Raw genomic sequence first — 6000 nt, forward strand, 5'->3', positions numbered from 1 at the left:
CCGACGTCCATCGTGAGGTCCATCTTTGTAACCACGAAACCATGCAGCGCGGTACAGATGGGCCCAACAACATGCTGAATGGACGCTCAGGATTGGCATCACGTTCTCTTCAACGATGTGTGTCGCATATGCCTTCAACCAGACAATCGTCGGAGCTGTGTTTGGAGGCTACCCGGTCAGGCTGAACACCTTGGACACACTGTCCAGCAAGTGCAGCAAGGTGGAGTTTTGCTGTTTTGGGGTGGCATTATGTGGGGCCAACGTACGCTGCTGGTGGTCATGGAAGGCACCATAACAGCTGTACAATATGTGAATTCCATGCTCCAACTGATAGTGCAACCATATCGACAACATATTGGTGAGGCAATCGTCTGGATGGATGACAATTTGATCCCCCATCGTGCACATCTTGTGAATGATTTTATTCAGGATAACGACATCGCTCGACTAGAGTGACCAGCATGTTCTCCAGACGTGAACAGTATTGAACATGCCTGGGTAGATTGAAAAGAGCTGTTTATGGACAATATGACCCACCAACCACTCTGAGGGATCTATGCTGAATCGCCGTTGACCAACAGTGCCTTGATGAACTTGTGGATAGTATGGCTCGACGAATACAGGCATGCATCAATGCAAGAGGACATGCTACTGGGTATTAGAGGTTCCGGTCTTTACCACCGTCTCTCATGGTCTCACTGTATGGTGGTTCAACATGCAATGTGTGGTTTTCATGATCAGTAAAAAGGGCGGAAATGATGTTTATGTTGATCAGTATTTCAATTTTCTGTACAGGTTCCAGAATTCTCGAAATCGAGGTGATGCAAAACTTTTTTTGATGTGTGTATAACAGGCAACACCAACATAGTCCCTCTCTGTTTGCAGTGAATACTGTTACTGCAGTTCAAAGCTATAGTATTAAAATGTAGAAGGAAATGGCATGGTTGTATCTGGAATAAATCTTATGCACCTAACTAAGTACCCCATTCAAACCTCTGCAAAAATGAAAGTTGCAAGAACAGTCACAGAATTCTACCTTATTCTTAATGCATAAAATAATTTACGATCTGATTCATATGCTTTTAATTTTTACATTCGGCAGTGTTGGAAGAACTCATTGTTAAAGATTAAACAAAGGGGAAGTAATTCCTAATGATGATCTAAATAACATTTCATTAATATCTCAACTATATTAGCATGAGTGCATAGTTTGTTTCACTGCAATGTTATAAGCAGTGGCGGCTCCTGCGTAAGAGCACAATTGCACGTGAACACCCTGACTTTCGACATGTTGCTGATTTATTGGTTATTTTTCTTCGAATGTTGTTAAACGTAACATATATGCCATAACCTGAAAGAAATGGCACTTAAATCTACTGTGCTACTGTTCTTCCAGACTGAAAATTGGCAACAGGGTCGCGAGCACACCTTCAGTTCTGCCCGTTTTAAGGAGCTTCTGCGCATGAGCAACTCATGTGACATAATTGCTTTATAGGCCAAATACATACAGATTTGATAAACAACATGCACGGTTCACAATATGCACACCTAGCCCTTGCCACTCAACTAGAAATTTACATCACTACCACCAGATGATAGCCCACTGCAGCAGACTTTTATCTACGTTCGCTCAGAATGAACACTGCTAGATGATAGCATACTACTCAGATATGCTAAATCATAAAATTAGTTATAGTACCGTATACTAAGTTATGAATTTTATCATACAGTAATCCATTTGAGGTGCTGAGAATCATAAGGGCCTAAAGCACATCATTGTCTATTGTGAGAATGTAGCATTTATTCATGATTCTCACATATGTTGATCTTACGGTGAGTCAGGTTTATCTGTGCTGTAGGCCCACATTGTATATATGAAAATTCACAAAAAGCTGTATCACTGGTTTCTCTGATATTCACTTAAATGTGGGATTGATGGCTGTGTGCTTTAGACCCTTTGGATCTCGGTGCCTCATTTGTAATCTAGTCAAGTGACCATGTTGGTAGAAATTATTGTTTGAGTTTAATCATTTCCACAAATGGCACTTTGAGGTTGGTTGTTTACTGTATGGGAACCTGCTTTCGTGTGCAGTGACCACATGAACTGTATTGAACCTATTTTAAATACTAACAGAAAAGTAAAGTTGTGAGAACGGGTTATGAGTAGCGCTTGGGGCACTTAGCTGGTAGAGCACTTCCCCGCGAAAGGCAAAGGTCCCCAGTTCGAGTCTCGGCCCGACACACAGCTTTAATCTGCCAGCAAGCTTCATATCAGTGCACACTCCACTATGGAGTGAAAATCTCATTCTGGGAAAAGAAAAGTAAATTACCAGGAAAATTTAGCCGCAAAAGAAAAGATCCTTGTACTGTGAGTGGGACGAAATCAATTAAGCGTGACTACAAGCGAACAGTAAACAAAGAAGTGAACAGTATTAACTTGCTGATCAGCGTAACTATTATACTGCAGATACTATTAATTTCACACTCTCAAATTTAACTGAATCTAAAAATTTGTGAACACCCAAAATGTACACTCACGGGCCGCCATTGGTTCTAATATGAACATATTGACCCAATTTAATTTCTTGATATTACTGCTGTAGTTATTCTAAAACCAATTTGTTTCCACCCTTCTAAAACTATTTTTCCCAGCATTTTTCTTTATAAAGACAACATGCTTAGTATTTCTTTATTGGCCACTGCCATCTTACTCCAAATGAAAAGCTCATTGTCACCATATGCAACCCGTCAACAGGAACGCACAAATTTTATTGAACAACAGAAAATTGTGTTGGTAATCCATGGAAAAGGCCACATACTAACTACAAATAGAGAATTTAGAATTATGCTCTATTCTTACGGACAAGAAAAATTTCGCAAAAACGATAACGCGAACTTAGCAGCTTCTAGTGAAATATCGCGAAATCATCTACCTTACGAGATTTTACTAAGACTTGTAATTCTGCTGTACAAAAATTTTATAAATCTGTGGGCGGCAATCTACTAATATTAGTAACTGATAGCTGTTGAATGTTAAAACTGGACTTTGACTTCCGATCTTTTCAAGGCCGAAGTTCGTGAATAATATTAAAATGAAAACTCAACTATCGCGTAACGAACTTCGATAAGATGACGAAAACGTCACCGAATTTAGAAAGAAAAAAAAAAAAAAACATTCCGTTGAATTTGTCAAAAAATCGCCGAATTCGACAAAAAACAATTACTAATTTGGTAAAATCAATACCGAATCAGACAAAACTTTGCAAAAAACACGGAATTTGACAAAACTCACCAAATTTTGCAAAAACAGCAGCGAATGAAAAAAATAACACAAAATTTAAAAAAACTGACATTGAATATGGCAAAAAACACGAATTTGGCAAAAACTACACTGAATTCGGCAAAGAAATAAAACGAATTTAGCAAGAACAACTAATGCAGCAAAAAACAATATCGAAATCGAAAAAAAAACTTGGAATTTGGTAAAAAAACACAGAATCTGGCAAAAACAAAGAAAGTAGTAAAAGAATACATCTAATTTTGCAAGAAACACCAAATTTACCAAAAAATAAACCGAATCTGTCCAAAAATACCATCAATTTTCCCCGACAGTAACATCAAAATTTGCCGTAAAATACGACTTTTTCCTCTTCCTTATTTATTCTTGTCTCATACACTTCAAATAAGATCTTATACAATTAGCAAAACGGGTATTATTAAAACAAATCAGACTAGTATTCTCCTGCTTATTAACTACTAGTAAATACTAACATTTATGTGAATACTGATTGCGACTGTAAAAAGACACTCTACTAAGAGCTGGAAGGAGAGCTGTAACTATATGGCTCTGAGCACTATGAGACTTAAACATCTGAGGTCATCAGTCCCCTTGAACTTAGTACTACTAAAACCTAATCAACCTAACCCGCGACCGTGGCGCTGTAACTATTCTCAGTGAGCATTACGGGCACCAATCTCAGTATATCCCAATGTCCAGTTCAGACATCCAAATCCACATCCCATTACCGGTAGCTAATAATATTGATAAATTACTTTATGCTATACTGTCCAACAGACTTTCAAATCTGATTGCAAGCGAATATTTGTAATATAGTACTGATCATTTCTAGAAGGTTCTCAAAATTTTGTATGTCTGTAATGTTTGCATATTCTTGAATATTCAATGTATGTACAAACGGCAGCACTCTCCACTCAGGAGGCGGTTGCTGTTCGTACATTGGTATCCATAGCAAATGTGCTTTCAGTGCTAAATGTTATATTTCACCAGTAACCATGCTGCTTTTGGATTTGGACTTGCTTATGGTTACGATGTGACATTTGGTGGAGATACCAGGTAGTTAAAAACATCTACAGACTCTAATTATGCAATGTGAAAGTTGTCACCTAGACAGACCGGGATTGGAATACAAACAAAACATCATACCCAATTAATTCCAAAGCAGCAGTAAGTCAGTAGCCTAACAGACATGGATCAGTGTTCTGGAGATGGTTGTCAGGAATATATGAAATGGCGGAAACAGATTAGATTAGATTAGATTAATACTAGTTCCATGGATCATGAATACGATATTTCGTAATGATGTGGAACGAGTCAAATTTTCCAATACATGACATAATTAAGTTAATTTAACAACATAATTAAGTTAATATAACAACTTTTTTATTTTTGTTTTTTTAATTTTTTTAATATTTTTTTGTTTGGTTTTTTTTTTCTTAATTTATATCTAAAAATTCCTCTATGGAGTAGAAGGAGATGTCATTCAGAAATTCTTTTAATTTCTTCTTAAATACTTGTTGGTTATCTGTCAGACTTTTAATACTATTTGGTAAGTGACCAAAGACTTTAGTGGCAGTATAATTCACCCCCTTCTGTGCCAAAGTTAGATTTAATCTTGAATAGTGAAGATCATCCTTTCTCCTAGTATTGTAGTTATGCACACTGCTGTTACTTTTGAATTGGGTTTGGTTGTTAATAACAAATTTCATAAGAGAGTATATATACTGAGAAGCTACTGTGAATATCCCTAGAATGTCTGCAGGATGATCTTAGGTGGACTCAAGCTATTATTCTGATTACACACTTTTGTGCAATAAATACTTTATTTCTCAGTGATGAATTACCCCAAAATATGATGCCATATGCAAGCAATGAGTGAAAATAGGCGTAGTAAGCTAATTTACTAAGATGTTTATCACCAAAATTTGCAATGACCCTTATTGCATAAGTAGCTCAACTCAAACGTTTCAGCAGATCATCAATGTGTTTCTTCCAATTTAATCTCTCATCAATGGACACACCCAAAAATTTTGAATATTCTACCTTAGCTATATGCTTCTGATTAAGCTCTATATTTATTAATGGCGTCATACCATTTGCTGTACGGAACTGTATGTACTGTCTTATCAAAACTCAGTGAGAGTCCGTTTACAAGGAACCATTTAGTAATTTTCTGAAAGACATTATTGACAATTTCATCAGTTAATTCTTGTTTGTCAGGTGTGATTACTATACTTGTACCATCAGCAAAGAGAACTAACTTTGCCTATTCATGAATATAGAATGGCAAGTCATTAATATATATTAAGAACAACAAAGGACCCAAGACCGACCCTTGTGGAACCCCATTGTTGATAGTTCCCCAGTTTGAGGAATGTGCTGATCTTTGCATATTATGAGAACCGCTTATTTCAACTTCCTGCAGTCTTCCAGTTAGGTACGAATTAAACCATTTGTGCACTGTCCCACTCATGCCACAATACTTGAGCTTGTCTAGCAGAATTTCATGATTTACACAATCAAAAGCCTTTGAGAGATCACAAAAAATCCCAATGGGTGGTGTTAGGTTATTTAGATCATTCAAAATTTGATTGGTGAAAGCATATATGGCATTTTCTGTTTAAAAACCTTTCTGGAAACCAAACTGACATTTTGTTAGTACTTCATTTTTACAGATATGTGAAGCTACTCTTGAATACATT

The sequence above is a fragment of the Schistocerca piceifrons genome, chromosome 1, assembly GCF_021461385.2.
Source record: "Schistocerca piceifrons isolate TAMUIC-IGC-003096 chromosome 1, iqSchPice1.1, whole genome shotgun sequence".
NCBI lineage: Eukaryota > Metazoa > Arthropoda > Insecta > Orthoptera > Acrididae > Schistocerca > Schistocerca piceifrons.